This window comes from Argiope bruennichi, chromosome 4 (assembly GCF_947563725.1).
Source record: "Argiope bruennichi chromosome 4, qqArgBrue1.1, whole genome shotgun sequence".
Lineage (NCBI taxonomy): Eukaryota > Metazoa > Arthropoda > Arachnida > Araneae > Araneidae > Argiope > Argiope bruennichi.
The window spans coordinates 92,379,636-92,398,221 of NC_079154.1; the positions used below are offsets into that span (position 1 = coordinate 92,379,636).

At 27.6% G+C, this 18,586-nt stretch overlaps 1 protein-coding gene across 4 annotated transcripts in view; it reads left to right on the forward strand.

Annotated features, from left to right (window-relative positions):
* Positions 1–18,586, forward strand: part of LOC129965669 (ETS homologous factor-like) — a 159,979-nt gene that overhangs the window by 70,235 nt on the left and 71,158 nt on the right. Inside the window, exon 1 of one of the 4 annotated variants that reach the window (XM_056079770.1) lies at positions 17,262–17,592. The exons of the other annotated variants lie outside the window; for them this stretch is intronic. The gene's annotated coding sequence lies outside the window, so the exon portion shown is untranslated. Of the gene's footprint in view, positions 1–17,261; positions 17,593–18,586 lie in introns of those variants that run through there. 4 annotated transcript variants of the gene reach the window in all.

Consider the following 18,586-nt stretch of genomic DNA (forward strand, 5'->3'; position numbering starts at 1 on the left):
CAAAGTTATTTTCAGGAAAATGTGCAAGCCAGTATTTCGAAAATCAAACCTGTTTAATATGTATTCGTTTTATGAATATTCTAATTGTCTTTAATATAGCAGAATCATTTAATTTTCATCTTAAATTTTTTTCTAGTAAATTATTTATTAAAAATTGCTAAAGAAATACATAAAAGGTTTCAATTCGATGCAGCACACCCTAAAAAAAACCTCCATTATTATTCTGAAAACCCAAACCGTTTTATTTATACACTCCAGATGCAACCTGTATCAGATGCAAAGCCAGTCTTCATAGAGATCGTTCGTCACTTATCATAACAGCTGCAAGGAACGCAATTGGCGGTTCGTCATTTTAAATGAGAGTGTCAGTAAGAACACCTGCGACGACTGCAAAGGCTTGCGCCGAGGGTTTTTTCACTAATGAGCAGGAACGGAATCTGTTCGTTCATTAGACTGGTAGGTAGCTTCGAGATCTCGGCGGGACTGTTGTGTCGAGGCTTGGAAGTTTCTGCGGTTCGTGTTTCAGAGTAAAAGGTTTTTGATTCATAGACATCCATTTCGAAATGATGTTTGTAAAAGTTCCAAAAAGATTCATTATTTTTCACTGGCTTTCAGAATGAGGAATAAGAATAAGAAATTTTTAGTCTACTCTAAATTATTATGCGTCAATAATTGCCCTAGTTTAGAAAAATAAGAAATAAATTATTTATTAGTACGAATATTTACCATGAGAAATATAATAAGTTCAATTGATAACAATTTCGTTGCTGTTGAAATTATGCATTACTTTTAGTCCTTTCTTATTTTAAGTTGAAATGCGAAGAAAAATTTCGCATATTTATTACACATTGCATTGCAAACATTTCTTTAAGAACTTAAAAATTCTTTTCTTCAGAAATGTTTCAACAAATTAGGATTAAATCATACAAAATAAAAATCTCCAAACTCTATATCTGTATTAATTTTTTCATAAATTAGAATACTTATGTAGATTTAGAATATTCGATAACAGAAGACAAAATATTTTATTTCAATTATTGCCATTAGCTCCAAGGATAGAAGCAGAATTATATTTATAAGAACTTTTATTTCAAGATCTTTCCATTCTACCTTTATATGTCACTAAAGTTTGTTAAAATATAATAAAGTAATTATGGATCATATTTCATAAATTGTAAATCTTAAAAGTACCTGTACCAGAATTTATTTTCCACCATTTAAATCCCATACATACAGAAATAGATAATTAAATGCTTCATTCATATAAAATCAATAATCTTATTCATGCGAACAAAAAAGCAGAATCATATGATTGCATTCAACAGATATGTACGAGTTTTTCATATCGTTTTCTGTTATTTTTATGAAACATATATTAAAAACAAATTATCCTTTCTTTAAAAATGTTCTTTTTAAGAATTATTTAATATGATATTGTTTTCAGGCTGACATACTATCCCTAAATTAGATGTTTTAAAAATCATTTTGTATAGAATAAAATATTTCGTTGGATTTAAAGTGTTACTAATATGTTCCCATTAAATTTTTTTGCAAAATTTAAATAAATTTTTAATTTATTCAAAATTAATCGAAAATCTAACGTATTTTTCAGATAGTTTCGAGGCATATAATTTCACAAGCGCCATTTTTGTAGTGCATGAAATTTTAGCATTAATGATATAAGCTTTATTTTCGTGTAATTTTTTTTACTTTTAATTATCTGATCAATATTTTTAAATGTAATTTGTGACGATGCTTTTATTATTGTAATCGAATTCAAATACATTTTTAAATATTTTTTCAACAAATCGCCTGTATTTACTGCTGTTATATTATCAGGTTATAATTTTTAAAAGAATGATTATTTGGAATATAAATTTCAAAACAGATCTTTCACTTCGGTTTTTAATAACATAATAATGTTTTTGCATCCTTCCTACAAACTGTGTAATGTAAAAATCGTTACAAACTGGACGAATTAATCAATATATTTCAATTTAAGGTTTGAACTTCCCACATTTTAATATCATGTTGACGCGTATTTTATTAAATTAAACAAGGTTAAAATTTTTATTGCATTTTATGATTAATAAATATAATCTTTCACATTATTATGGAAGTTCAATTTTACAAAAGTGAATTAGTTATTTGTGAAAGATTTATTGAAAAATCAGGCAAAAATTTCTGTTTTTGTTAACAATTTGAATTTCAATTTGTATCGATGTATATGGGAAGAACCAAGTGAGATCTCGAAGTTCCACAGATTTTAGGGCTGCTTCAGGGCAAAGCCCGTTTCGCTTCTCATCTGTGGACTTACGTATGCGCTATATCAGCAGCGTCGTGATATCCCTTTGACTGCTCAGGTCGTCGACCTGCCTACTTAGCCGTAATAAGTATACTAAGACCTCTCAAGCGCCGCACTTTCAGCGGGACGTACAGAACTGAAAGGCGTGCCAACCATGGACGAGAAAATCTCTGGAATCTATTAGTTCTGCCTTTTTGAAGAAAATAAAGCTTGATGTTGGGAAAACAGAAGGCGGTGTCTTTTTTTATGTTCGGACGAGTATGGCGAGGTGGGTGGGCTTCCCCCACTGTGTCCACTGTAAATAAACGTTTTGGTATTTTGTTCATTTTTTTTTTATATGCAAGTGTACTGATGTCTGATTATATTCTTGGAAAATATTCTTCATAATTCATTTATGCTCAAGTTCCGCTTTTCTTTATGATGAGCTTCATTTTTTAGAAAGAATTTTTAATAATTATAAAGGATTTTCTCTATAAAACAGTATAGTTTTTCAGAAGGAACTGTCTGACTTTTGTATTTTGTATATGATGGTTATTGATTAGCTTGTAAATATAATAATTTAATAACGTACCTGACCTTTTTAACTCGTTAAAAGGCAATTTTTTTCTAGTCATGGTATATTACAATATTTTAGGTTTGAAATTGGCTTAAGAAAAGTTATTAATTTTACTTATTAAATAAATTTAAATTGATTAATTAATTAATTTGGTCAATTAATAATTAAGTAACAAATCAAGACGCACCATTTTGTGTAAGATAAGGAATTGAAGCATCTAAGCTTCTGTTTTATTGAAAAATTTGTCAGAATTTTTACCTACTTACATAACTTCATTCAAAAATTGGGGAATTAGATGGGAAGCATATTTCCCATGGAACTAGAAAGGGTTAATCTGACTATTAGAGATAAATTTTAAATAAATAATAAGTAATTTTCTGTTTTAGATAGAAATTTTAAGTAAATGAATAAGTAATCTTCTATTTTAGATAGAAATTTTAAGTAAATGAATAAGTAATATTCTATTTTAGATAGAAATTTTAAGTCAATGAATAAGTAATCTTCTATTTTAGATAGAAATTTTAAGTAAATGAATAAGTAATATTCTATTTTAGATAGAAATTTTAAGTAAGTGAATAAGTAATCTTCTATTTTAGAGAGAAATTTTAAGTAAATGAATAAGTAATCTTCTATTTTAGAGAGAGATTGTTTAATAAATAAGTAATAAACTCTTGTAGGAATTGTAGGAAGTTATTGTTAATTAATTTTTATTTCGAAAAATACAAATTTAAAATTATGTAAGATGATCTAAATAACAGATTGAAAAGGCCTTTGTCAAAGTTTCTTATAAAATTAACAAAACTTTGCAAATAATTTGAAGCTTTTTTCAAAGAAGAAATTTAAATACATGTACATTAAATAGATGTACAGAATATATGATTAATATTATATCAACCGGTCTATGTTTAATTTTCTCTTAAATTAGATTAAAATTCGTTTGGAAACAGAACAAGAACTATTAGGGAACGAATCTCATAATTTTGAATCGAACTTAAGTCGCTGAACAAATCACCAGATTGATGAACAATACAGTTCTTGAATAAAATCAGGTCTTAAACCTACGACCTTCTGGTTCAGAAGCAGTACACTATTTTATGCTATCCATGTTTCTATTTTTAGAAATGGATGAAAGATCCTGGGCTTCATCTTTTAATGAGAAGACATACAACAGGTCAAAACTTCAATAATAAAATACAGAAAAAAAAATACAAATACAAAAACATCACAGAATACAATATAATAATAATAAGAAGGAAAATACAATGGAAAAACAAATATATATTAATAATAAAAAAAATTAAATGGGTAAACTTTTATATAGCACGGGCTGTAAGGTCCCGGCGATCCTCTTATAGTCTATAAGCGTTCAGTATTTTTAGTATACAATCTTTAAGTATTAACTACAATGCGCAAAGCTATTATGTTTGTATATGATTAAAAATTTATATTATACAAATAATAAAACATTTTCTTCTGTGTAATTATGAATCAATTTATTAAATTCAAAGCATGGTTTCTGGAATCACAAACCTGAACATCATTATTATTACCCGACCTTTTCATCTCGTTGTTTAAAAAAAAAATACTAATTATTTGTGATTAAGAAACTCGTAGTATGATGTTGAATAAAAAATTGCTTTCTTGGACCTGGATTTCATTACTAAAAACAGAAACTGTCTTATAGAACAACTTTAGCCTGTATATCCCATAGTGAGAACATGAAAAGACTAACTTAAAAGTTTTTATTTCTGGTAATTGTTGTTAATCTTCTTTATATATATATAAAAAAAAAACTCACGTTCAGGATTTAACCTCTAAGTTCATATAGATCACGATACTGCGTCGGGACAATCCATTTACTTTAAGGCACTTTTTCTCTTGATATCTTTTGGAATTAAGCATTAGCCTAGAAAGATCTGAGATAATTGGCGTTCCAGAAAAAACTCTTGTATTGAATTCTAACTGTGTTTAAAATAGATGAGTTAAAAGATTAAAAAATATGAATGTCCTGCCTGGAATTTAGAAATATGAAATATTTTTTTTATTAACAGTTTTGAACTTAGTGTGAAAAAATTTCTATTTTAAGGTTTAGACTACAACAAGACTTAGTATTCATCCCACGCGTTGAGGTTTCTTTATTTTTGCCATTTAAAATTTTTTATCTCGTTCTTTTCCTATGAAATTCATTATGAGCCTAAAAAGTGAAACTTCGGCTGCATAATTCTTTTCAAAAATGCAATACTTTTCAATCGAATTCAGTAAACAAATATTTATTATAATTGCGCCATTACGATGCAAATCAGAAGCACATTATCTTTAACTACCTCATGCTGCTGCTAGTTAAACTGCTTCATATAGTGAAGAAAAGAGGTCATGTAGTTTTTGAGGAAAAGCCCTTCTTAATGCAGTCCTGTTATTCAATCCAACATTTGATACAGTTTCTGTGCACAGATCATGAATTGAATTTCTGACATTTTTTACATGAAAATTTCTATATAATTTAGCATCGTTACTTTATTTTTGAATTACAACCATATATAAAACTTTTGCTTTGAAAGTCATTATGCCTATGATGGTAATAGAATTTATATGTACAAATGTATGAATAGAATAATAGAGACTATTATAATTTTTTGACGTACATGACTAAGTGATATCCACGCATTTTGCCTTTAAAATTTGGAACTAAATATCTACAAAAGCTTTTTTTGTGTAGTTCTTGAATATCTAATGATTTTCATTATCATAGTTTTTTTCTAAAATTTCGAAATTTCCATAAAATGAACTTATTTTGAAAACAGAAGTGTTCAAGCTCACTTGCAGCGTCAGCCACTCCTGGGGTGGCGAAAGAGGGAATCCCTCAGTACAGACTGAGTTCTTGTGCGAGCTGGACCCAGAGATAGTTGCTCCTCTACTAAGCAGGAGACGAAATATGATTTATTATTGTTCACATTTACGTTCTATTAAGCGAGAGTGTGATCCAATGTTGCAATATTTTAATGCTTTATTAATTTAATTAGTATATCATTGTTGAGTTTCACAGTAAGCTGCTAAAAAAACTACAGTCCACTACTTTTTTTATTGAGCTACAGAGGAGAAGCATTGTTGAAGTATCGAATTTTACATATGATAAACCTAAAAGATTACCGCCCTATGTTCATGAAGGATGGTACCAACATTGCCTCTAATGGTGGCAGTAAACCAGTGACGTCACAGCCTTCACATGTGGTTTTGTATTTTCCATCGTTAATTGCAAGAGTAGATATTAATTTCTCACAGTTATATTTTCTCTTTTAAGTCTCCAGAGGCTAGTATCGAAATCCAAAACAAGAGTTGTTGCGAAACAGAAAAGCCGTATTCTATTTTTGTATCCCAAGATTCACTTTTACCCATCATGACGCAATAGTGGATTACATATTGCCATTGGCTCAAAGCTGGCCGCTGGACGGCTGCCGTATTGATGCTCAAATCTGCAACTAACTGGTTTTCCCTTGCAAACGTTCGCACGTATGATGCCAAATTCGACTTTTTATCGCCATTGTTGGCATTGTTACAAAGTTATGTTTTAATTTCTTTCTTGGATAATTTGTTGAGCCTTGATACCGAAACACTTATACGATATTTCAATTTGAAGCAAAACGTATATAAAAATATATATATATATATAAAGTATATGTATCGAATAAAAAATGTGTTAGGTTTTACATATGTTTTTTTTCAAACAACACATATTTAAGACTATTTAAGATATACTATTCAAATTTTTATGTTTCATTTAATTTGAGTGCAATGAGCCAAATTGTTTCATTTTAATTCTTAATGTGAGAAACAGCGGAAAAATTGGGAACATTAAGAAAAGTTATAACATTAACTTTACTCAATGTAATGAATTTTGAATGATTTGTATTTAGTAGAAAAATATAGTATGGTAAATTGCATTACAAAGTTTTACAATCGCTGAATTCTCACACTTGAAATGATTCATAAAACATTGATAGCAGATTGAGGGAATTCAAATACATGTCGCATTAATACATCTCTCATCATGTTGCATTAAAGTGATAACATATTCTAGATTTGATAATTCACTTTGGCGGAAAAAAATATCCTTAATTGCTGGCATTTTGCATATAATGCCACAGATTGCCCCGCTTATAAATAATTCGTATTAAAATGTTTTTAAAAATAAATTAAATTTAGTTTTCAATTCAAATCTTAAATTCAGTATTAAGTGTAGTTATATTTCATGTAAAAATTGGGAAGAATTTTCTTTACTCATATGTAACACACATTGATAACAATGTATTAGTGAGTAGTGTATAATTGTATATATGATTTCCTCTGAATTTATTACATACAAGTTATTTCTGCCCCGGAATATCAAGGGAAGTTCCAAGCTATGAATTTTTTTCTCTTTACTTTTATGTAGCGTATCCTAAGTTCTATATAAAAAATCCGATCACTTCCTTAATTTTAAATTTTTGATCAATTAAGGTGAGATGGCTGAAAATCCAATAATATTTCCAGCATTGAAATTTTAAATATTAATTCAGGACAGCGATTAAAAAGTGCTGAAGCTATTTTTAAAGTATGTTTTATAAATTTTAATTTGATCGATACGCTACTTTCTTCAGCAAAGATTTTAAAGTAAATAATAATTATTATTCCTCTTGCTATTTGCAATGAAAAATAATGTTTCACTGGAAAATTATTGTTTTATAAAAAGTGATTTAGTATGATTAGAGCAAACGAAATATAATCAGCTGTTTAAAAACAGCTGCTAGAACAGTCATTCGAAAAGTATTTCAAACATCGTTTGTTAAAAAAACATGTTAATATAAATAATAACGTTAAAAAATTAGATGCTACTTCAGCCAAACGAATTTAAAAATACCACTTTGCAAGTTATTAGAACATAAATACTTCAAACAATAAAAATAATTATTGTTATCATGCTATTAAGCTTTTTATTGGATAATTTTCAACATATATTTTAAAAATTGATATGAAACATTCTAACCAGGAAAGAATTTATAAATTCTCTTTACATATATTTATTTATTTTAAATATATATAACTACTTAATAAAAGCTTGTAGGTTTGCTTCAACTTCCCAAATAATAATATGTATCTGTAAGCAAAACTCTGCAAAAAAGTATCAAATTTGCAACATAAAAGCTCTAACAATTCAATTATGTTAACAAAATCCTCCTTTGCTTCGCCTTTCTATTTTTATTTTATTTAATGCACTTTTTTTTTGTCAAAACTGTTATGCATCATTACATTTGGTTCGACCTTTTTCTTTTTTACGACTTTCTAGAATTTTCAGGGCAAATTTTAAACGCTCTATTTCTGCTCTTCCAGCAGTCTTCTTCTTTCTTTTTTTAAAATTTTTTTTTTAATTTATAATGGACATTTTGAATATAGTAAACAGACAAATTTATGATTTCAAACATTATTATTAGTTTGCAGAGGAAGATTATTACTATAATTTGAATGGCGCAATTACCTGCAATCTAAAGCTACTACTACTTTTCCACTCTTTCTCTGAGAAATAGAACATATGATTTATATATAAATATTTATTTGAAGAATTCAAGTAACTATTTTATTACGAAAATAAATGGTATAGTTAGGTATTATTGATAATGGGAATTCGATAATCTTATGGGAATATTCTTCAGAATATAACACAGATATCGTTTTTTAAATATGTCAGTGAGCATTCAATAAACAAATCAATAAGTACAATATTATATAAATTTACTTGCATTTGCGATTTTTATTGATATATAAGTATGCTTTTATCCTATTTTCAGAAAATATATTCATAATGATTTTCGAAAATCAGACAAGGAAACATTATAACAAATGAATAAAAAAATGTTTCTATAAAATTACTATTTAAATATTAAAAAAAAGATTTTATCTTGAAGTATGAATTAAAAAAAGATTTTAAAATTTCAAGCATCGGGACCAGATTTAAAAAACTATAAATAGGAAATTGAAATAAAATATTTTTAAAGACTAATTATTTTTATTGAATTTAATAGCAAGTAAAACCAGACTGAAATGCATATAATTATTCTTTATATTACTGATAAAAACTGTATATATAAATAACTGCGAGAAGTTACAAGATAAATTTCTTATTCATCAAATAATAAAATAAATATTGAAAGTTAATAGTTATTAACAGATAAGTAAAATAATAATGTAATATTATTTATTAAATATAAATATAATAATAAATATTAAGTAATAATAATTGATATTTAATATATTATTAAAGTAAATATAGGTATTAAAAGATTGCTTTTAAGTAGATTATCCTAAGTTCTAAACGAAAAAACCCGACCAGTTTCATAATTTTAATCATCGGAAAGCAGTTAATGATGTTCCCCCCCCCCCCCCTCCAAAAAATTGTTCATTTTCTGATTGCAAAAAAAATCAATACCGAAAAATAGTTTGTGTAATAAACTGTGAATTCATTGAAATAAGTTATCATTTTTATTTTTTAATTTAAATACTCAATATTGGATAAAAAATGATTTTACTAAATATTCGATTAATTTTGTAAATGCGTGTCGAATTTTAGATAAATCTCTGTTTATAAAGAGATGTAAATATAACCATAACTTGGAGAGTTTTCTTCAAAATATGAAATTTTTTAAAAATATTATAATGAAATTATCATTTCTTACGATAAGAAAAAGAATACCTTATAGTATTAGCATGGATTGTATTAAATAACTATCATAAAAAAATCTTCATTCGGAAATTTTTACATTCTTTTAAGACACTGACAAATACTTAATGTTTCGCTTCTTATTAATTGAAACTTATTTTGAGGTAAGCAATAAAAATTTATTTTTCCAATAAGAGAATAGAAACTTTTTAACTCATAAATTTTCGTCAGTATAAAGTCATTAAAGTGTAATTAAAGAGAAAAAAGAATTCTTTTATAGTAAGGAATGAAATTATCATTTCTTACTATAAGAGAAAGAATACATTATATATACTTTTGTATTATCACGGATTGTGTTATATTAATTATCATAAAAAAAATCTTCATCGAAAATTTTTACATTCTTTTAAAACACTGATAAATCCTTAACGTTTCGCTTCTTATTAATTGAAACATATTTTGAGGTAAACAATAAAAATTAATTTTTCAATATGATGATAGAAACTTTTTAACTCATAAATTTTCGTCAGTATAAAGTCATTAAAGTGTAATTAAAGAGAAAAATGAATTCTCTTATAGTAAGGAATGAAATTATCATTCTTTACTATAAGAGAAAGAATACATTATATATACTTTTGTATTATCATGGATTGTATTATATTAATTATCATAAAAAAATCTTCATTGAAAATTTTCAAATTCTTATAAGACAGTGACAATTACTTAATGTTTCACTTTTTAATAATTGAAATATATCTCGAGATAAGCAATTAATTTTTATTTTTCTATTGAAAGAATAGAAATTTTAAGCTCATAAATTTTGCATCATAATTTAAAGTAATTAAAGTGCAGTTAAAGAGAAAAATTTTGGAAATTTATATCAGTGCGAGAAATTTGTCTTTATCTTTAATCAACATATCAAGAGAGTGTCCATAATCCTCTCAACATAAATTCGAGAAAGTCATCACAGATTCCTTCCAGAGCGTGACAGAAATAGCGTCAGCAATCCATCAGGTGGTGAAGCGGACACGAGGACCCCTAAAAACCCTCTCGTGACCTGCCCTAAATAAAAAAAAAAAGCGCATCTCTGGTGGAACGAGGAATGCCGGATCCCCACGTTGGAGCCTCCCGAGCGTCATCGACCCCGTTCACTCACTTGCCTGTTTTGCTGCCCCCTCGCATGCTGCATGTTTAGCATTGCTGCTTGCATCTATAGAATTTCAATGTCGAATTGGCGCAGCATGGCCAAACATGGCTTTGCGAAAAATAAAAAAAAAATGAGCGAACACCAGCACCAACATCAGTGTGGAATTATAAAAGGAAATATTTTAGTTTAGTTCATTAAATATAGGAATTTAGGGTAGAAGCCATCATTAATAGAGACAGATTTTTATCACTTTAGCTCTAGAAGCTCTTATGTTTTAAGGAAACGGGAAAGACGGTAAAAGAGTAAAAGTTCCAGGATTATACAGTTTCTTCTCAGGTCCAAGAGACATCTCCGAGCCACTGAAGCAAATGATAGATTCGAAAAGAATTTCATCTTCAAAAATAATTTATTGTTGTTCATTAAATTAATTGGCTATGTTATATGTGTAGTTAGAGATTCAATAAAAGAATTATTTATAAAATAATTTTTTTAAATAAAAGTTTTGATCATTTTGAAATTTTTTTACTTACAAGCAAAACGTATTTACTTACAAGCTTATTTATTTATTTACTTACAAGCAAAAATTTGGAAAATCTGGAATATCTTATTCAATCTCGGGACAAATCTGGAACATTTCGTTCAAAATTGGGAGGAATCTGAGAAATTTTATTCAAATTAAAAACAAATCTAAGAAATATTATGAAAAATCTGAATAAGTATGACATTTTTTTTTTTTTCAAATGGTGACAAAGAATCAAGATCCAATCGTGATTATCTCGGTAAATACGGTACTGCTAATCTCTTTTGTGCGGTGATTCTCAAAATTCAAAGCACACTTCAACGGTGTACTATGACATAGTTAAAAATGGGTTAAAAAAGAGCAAACGATAAAAAAAAAAAAAAAAAAAAAAAAAATGGTTATCGAAATCAGAATATGCAGTTTCACATTTTGTTGAAGCAAAAATAGTAGCTTCTAGAATTAGTATTTGCTTTTATAAGAAAGAAAAAAAATATATTAATTATTTGAAATTTCTAAAGTTATTGGAATGAGACTGGTTAAAAAATTGTCGAAAGAGGTTATATTCGATAAAATATTAGAATATTAGATATATACTGTACTTTGAGGACTCTTGAAATTTATATATTTCAGTTTTTCCTGAAAAATTTTTATAACTTTTTGCACTTTTATAGATATAATAAATTTTCTGGATTTATTATAAATTTTGAATAGTTGGAAATATATATAAAAAAATATTTTAAAGTCCAAATCTCAATTAGTTCAGATACTTGGATACTTGACGACTTTCTGCATGTCAGTAACAATTTTATCTTGATGTTACAGTAAGCTATTTCTTAATTGATAATTTTTGTTTTGAAACAGATAAAATTTTAAAATTTCACTTCTTCTTTCTACGTTATAATTTAAAAGATAGTATTCAATCGACCTATGTTTTAGTTCATTTCGTTGAGATGAAAACATGCAGAGTTTAGTTTACTTACAAATTATAAAAACTGTGTATGGCTTATTTAGTCTAGAGAATTTCTTTATTAAAATTTCTAATAAGGATTTATTTACCCATTTTAAGAATAAATGCGACTAAATAACACAATCTTGTTCATAATAGATTCGGAAATTTTGCAGTTATTTATATATTCTAATATTTTGTTGCGTCAAATGCTTCCCGAAATTTCCAGTTATGAAACGTAATTTGAAAAATAAATAATGATTTAACAGTCTATAAAAATATACACCTATAATTAATGCTTTATTTGAATTGAAATTCAATTAAAGACCTTTTTAATATTTATTGAGATTAGTTATGGTTTCTCCAACTCAGAAAAATAAATGCACTTCAATTTTTAAATTTCTTCTTAACTTATGATTGACTATTCATTTTTTCATTGTTATGTTCTGGATCAGATTTTGGTATATAGAAGTTCTTATGAATTGCATATTTCTGTGCCTGTTCTCCCTTTTCTAACTTTCGAAGCAGAATTTTTTTTATTGATTTTAAATTATTCTCGCTATCAACATTTTGCAAATAACAAATATGATGAAAAGCTGAAACAAAAAAACAATTAATTGAATCGCATTCAATAAAGGAAACTTTAATTTCTTATAAATAGAAAAAATTATTTAAAAATAATTTAGTTCAATATAATAAGAAAGTTTCAACATTTTTTGAGCTGAATCTAAACATCCTGGCCACAAAGATGGCCAGGCTTACTGACTGTGAGGTAGCCAACGAACTGCTAGGGGAAAAAAAAGGAGCAGGGTGCGGAGCTACCTTTCTGATAGCGAAATGAAACAGGGGGAAAAAACTAAGGTACAAAGTTCTAAAATGTCAACATTAATTGATTTGATTTCAATAAATTCGAATACACAACCACTCCAAATGAAATGAATACACAAAATTAAATAACACAGAGAATACTCAAAGAAATCTTGAGGTCCACCAAAAAAGCCCATATGTTTGATATTCTGCCCTGATTTTGTAAACCTTTAAGCTTGGTCTGCGAAAAATGCTTGCAACTTTTTCAGATATAAATTCACGAATGAATTAAATTTTATATTGTGGGCTAATTGTTCATATCATTGCAATTGCGTATGTAGTACAGCTATTGGAGTCTGCAATGTGTTGTTAAACCAATTTCATGAAAATTCGTTTACTAGTATTTAAAAGGTCTCAGTGTTTAACTACCCAATTTTTTTTCCTTTTAATGAGAAGGATTTATCAAATTGCAAACAACAACAAGAACCTTTGTTATGGGTTGCAGTTGTGCAGGAATATGAAATTCAATAGTTAACAAACGATCAATTTTATTTTTACTGAAAAATCGAATCCTTTCCAAAGTGCTGTAGACTTCAAACGCAACATTTTTCACAAGGTGCTTTAACATATAAAATCGCGTAATTCTTTATTTATTCCGTTTGTTATTTTCAGGATAATTGTAAGATAAAAACGATAAAATTTTAAAGAAAGATCAATCTTTTTAGAATTACTTACGACAGACAAAAGGAAATGCTCAGTGAATTAGCAAAGTGAACTTTTATTAAGCATTTTGCATATAATAAAAAATAATACGAAGTTTCTAATTTAATATACTAACAAGAAAAGATGAATGTTGTAATAAATTCGTTTTTATATGAAATCAAAAGCTAGGAATGTAGTAGAGCATATATTGTAATGTTTAGCTTATTAATTTTAAGTTCTACAAATCTTTTACTCCAATTATAAGCATCAATTAGTTTTGTAACACGTAATTATAAATGGAATTAAACTGAAAATAATTCATGAAATTTAATAAATGATGAACAAATTTGTGATAAGTACGCTCTGAAAACATTTTAAAAATTATAGTACGGCATTATTCCACAATATAAGCGCGCCATTTCATTAATAACTTCAACTGACTTTAGAACTTTGCTTACACAGAACATCGAGGTACATGGTCTGAACTCACCTCATTCTTTAATATTTCCAGCAATGATATTCAGTTTGGAAAATGAAGAATAAAAAAATATTAATAAATGCTAAAATGTTACTTAATATAATATTTTATTTACAAATAATTCAAAAAATACAAATGTACTTACAATCAATGCGCGTTTCTTATCTACAGCACATTTAGCTGGTAAATACTTAAGTTTCTGAAGATAAAATGATATACTTTATGAAAAGCTATAGAAATTAAATTATATAATCTAGTATATAATATATAATCTAGTATATACAGAATAACTCAGAAGTATTTAGGGAATATAAGTATAGACAACGTACATAATCATTTGAAAATAGCATGTATTTCGCAAACTCTGGAAACGGATAACATGCAATTTCTTAATATTCTTTGAAACTACAGACTTGCTACTAAAGCTTGCATTTTTTGAAATTTAATCTGTATAAAGTTACATAATGAAAGCAATGTGATTTTTTTTTTGCAAATATATAAACAACTGCCCATTAATAAGAATAAGCTTGATGGGAAAATTCTGTGATATCTCTTTAAGCAACTTTTTTCTCAAATCTAAAGTTTTTCTTTAAATATCTTTATGAGAGATTTTAGAGACAAAAGATCTTATATTATCGTTATTCAAATCGAAAAGTTTCGCATCATCGTGACAGATAAAAATAAATAAATGTTCTGATTTTCATCTAGACAGTTCTAGAGCTGGATGTGCAAAACCGAAATATTGGATGGAGATATGAGGAGAGAAACATTAGCTATAATTCAAAAAACATACGAATAAAATTTTAAAAAATATAAACAATTATTTAATTAATTATAAAAAAAATCCAGGAAAAAAAACAGGAAGAGATAATGAAACATAAATAACAGTATTTTTGTTATTTTACCTTAAGACTGTTTCGATTATAATTGTATGAATTAACCTGAATTTTAGACTAGAACCTTTTATGATAGTTATCATTGGAAAGGTGTATTCTTTAGAGTGTAATCTTGTTCAAAAAATATCTGGTTCAACATTTATTAATCTAGCTTATCCTTTTATAAGCAGAAAAATGATACTATACAATGCCTTTTAACAAGAACTGATTCAGTTAACCCTTTTTTTCATCCTAAATAACCTAGTTAATAATTTTTAATCGGTTAACCATTATTTTTACAATTAAATAAAAGAGCTGTATAGTGAATTTGCGATAAAATGTATGAAGTTCAGAATTGTCTCTGCTAGTCAGAAATCTATGATCTTCTTACATGAGAAATCACCCTTCGTGTTTTTCTATAATAATTCTTTTTATTAATTTACTAACTTTTTTCTTCCAAATAATTTCAATGTATTCTGGACTCTTGTTCCTTCCAACTAATTTCAATCAATTCTAGACTAAGAGAGTTTTGCAGTATATTTATTTCGGGACTGACAATCATAGTGGAAATCAATACAAATCGTCCATCAACAAGCACCCCAACTTATCTCAGTTTTGAAAAAATTTTTAGAAGAAAAAAAAAAAAAACCCCACAGCAACAACATTAGTTCAATAACAAAAACAACAAGACAACAAGTTCTTATAACAATAATGAGTACGGTGGTATTTTTTTCCACATCTAATATCAGCAAATATTAGATGTGGAAACTACATAACCATAGACCGTACGTGATGTAACCGGAAAAGAAATCCCGTCATATTCGTTTTTATTTGTAAAAAAAGAAAAAAAAGTTTCAACCTCCAGTAAAATTTTGGAAATTAAAATGCCGGAGCTGTTTTTTTTTGTAACAAAATAATTATTAAAATCTATTAGTTATTTGAACAATTTTAAAAATCTAAATAAAAAATAATTTTTTGTCTGAATTTTTTCTCATGTAGAAGAAACTTGAGGGAATTACTTTGAATTTTGGATCATTCTGCATTTTCAGTTCCATTGGAATTGTGACATGTTATGTTGTCCGAAAAAAGTCAAATTTATGGTTCAACTGAAATAAAATTGTCAACATGCAAGACAAGCTTTATTCATTACTCAATAAAGATTATGTTAAAATAGTATAGTAAGGATCTTTCCGCGCTTTAAAAGCGAAGACCATCCAAAACAATATCTATAAATTTTCTCTTAAATTATACTTATTAAATAGAATTTTATGATAATGAGCTCTATGAAAAAAAATCAATAAACTTCTTGAGTAAATAGTATAATTACATTTTCCGATGTCTGTTTTCAATAATCAGTTGATGACATTTCCAAATTTTATAAATATAATGTTAAGCCTATGTTGTTTCTGAAAAGTACTACTTTTAACTTATATTTATTTATTTGAAAGGAAAAATTCCTTAAAATTAATCATAAAATCTTTAAAAAAAATCATATTCTTCGACATATGCAAATAAGATTTCTGATACAAATAATTTGATGGTATCATCGGTTTGAGGATATCAAATTATTTGTCTGGAAGTACTGAATAATCTTGAGTGCAGCATAAAAGAATTATCAACAGAAAAATAAAATAATTAAAAATAAACGTGGGGTGATTTAAAGAAGGTAAAACAGATGAAAAGCTTATTAAAGAGGCTAAATTTTTAAAAGTAGAGATCAAAGTGGGCTGCTCAAAATAAGAGAGGAGAAAAATAAGCGGATAGTAACAAAAATCTACAACAAACCTCAACATTTTTAAGAACAATAATAAACGCTGAAATGTGTCATAAACTGTTTGAAAAATTTGTAACAGAAGATTACAAAAGCATATTAGTTAGAAGCATAGAAACATTAAAAAATATGCTGGTTTTAAAAGGGTCAACTATAAAAGAAGCCCCACCTTGTGAAGAAGAGCAGACAGAAAAGGGGAAACCGACGAAACTCAATGAAAAGACTTTTTTTATTACTGTACATCATTCTCTGAAAAAGAACCCCGTTAAGTAGAGAGTAGGTCAAATAATCTCTTAGCGATATATCTTAGTCCTAGACAAACTGGACACATGACCGTTTCACAAATATTTGCAACATCCCTTCCCTTTCTTAACATCATAAAGAACAGCCAAACCTTTTCATTTGGCGTCGACAGCGAGTCACCTTGGCGAGTTTGATTTTCGCGCCAGACTATCAAATCACGAAGGCCACTTGTGCATGCGATTGCGAACTTCTGTCGGCGGTTTTCGTGGAAGAGCGTTTTTGTTTACTTTTTCGCCGCTCTTCGTGTTTGGAACCTTCTCAGCACCTCCTCCTAGTTTGTCTTAGTGCCTATGTCTGAGTAATATTTGCATTTAATACATCAGCTACCATTAAAAGACTGACTGTTGTGGAGCTTAAAAATTTTCAAGAGGTTTGGAAAAAGTTTTGCTTGAAAGCACGTGTGAATTTTGAAAATTTCTGTTACCAATGAATGACCCTTGATCTTGCACTTTGATCTAACCACGTGAGACAACAGACTTATCCGGAGCTAACAGGTGAGTGTGTAATTTTTTTTTATTGGAAACTATTTTCATTGGAGACGCAAACTAAAAGCTATGATCACGCCCACTTGTTGCAAACCTATCTGAAGGTCGAAATGCGCTCACTATTTTTATCCTGAGCCTCATGATTGGTATCAATTGACCCTGCCGACTGGAGATTAGAATGATTTACTTTTAAATCCCGATTTTATTTTCAGTTCTCCAATTGAGATCAATAGATGCAGTCATGTGAGTGTTTTCCTTCTAATCAGGCGGGGAATCGTTCATCCCCATATTGGTTTTATTTAAAAACTTATTCCCTATTTTATTGCAATATTTATTTCAATCTACTTCAACGATATTATAAAAGACCAATTTATTTGAATATTTTACAATACAACAAACTGCAATATTCTATAACTGAGATTTGTAACGAGGGGATGGGATGTTCAGACACATTTGAATATTTTTATTAAATAATTCTAAGGTTTTTGTTTCATTTAAAAGAAATAAATATGAATTCTGAGAGAAATTCTGTTCCTCTCTTTCTCATACACAAAAAGGTATCTACTTTTGTTAAATTTATTGAATGGTGTTTGGCCCATTTATAAATTTTAATCCCTTAAACGGTGTACCCATACATTATGGGTGCATCAATTTATCCTATTATTTATAGTTTTAAACAACAATTAAGTTATTCATAAGTGCTATAATGCTATACAGAAAATTTCCGGAATGGATAAATATTTATTTGAGCCAAAATGCCAATATATTCCTACAATATAAGGTTTAATCTAAATAGAAAGTAATGGAGACCTAACCGTTTAAAAAGTTATTATAGTATTTATATATAGTTATTCATGAAAAAAAAAGCATATATTTTTTTAAAAATTAAATTTGTTTCATTTTTTGAGATACCAAATTTTAATGATTGCTTTACTTTATTGCTAAAAAAATATTTTATAAAAATCTTTTCGAAAGCTTTTTTCTTGAACATGAAATGGGTTTC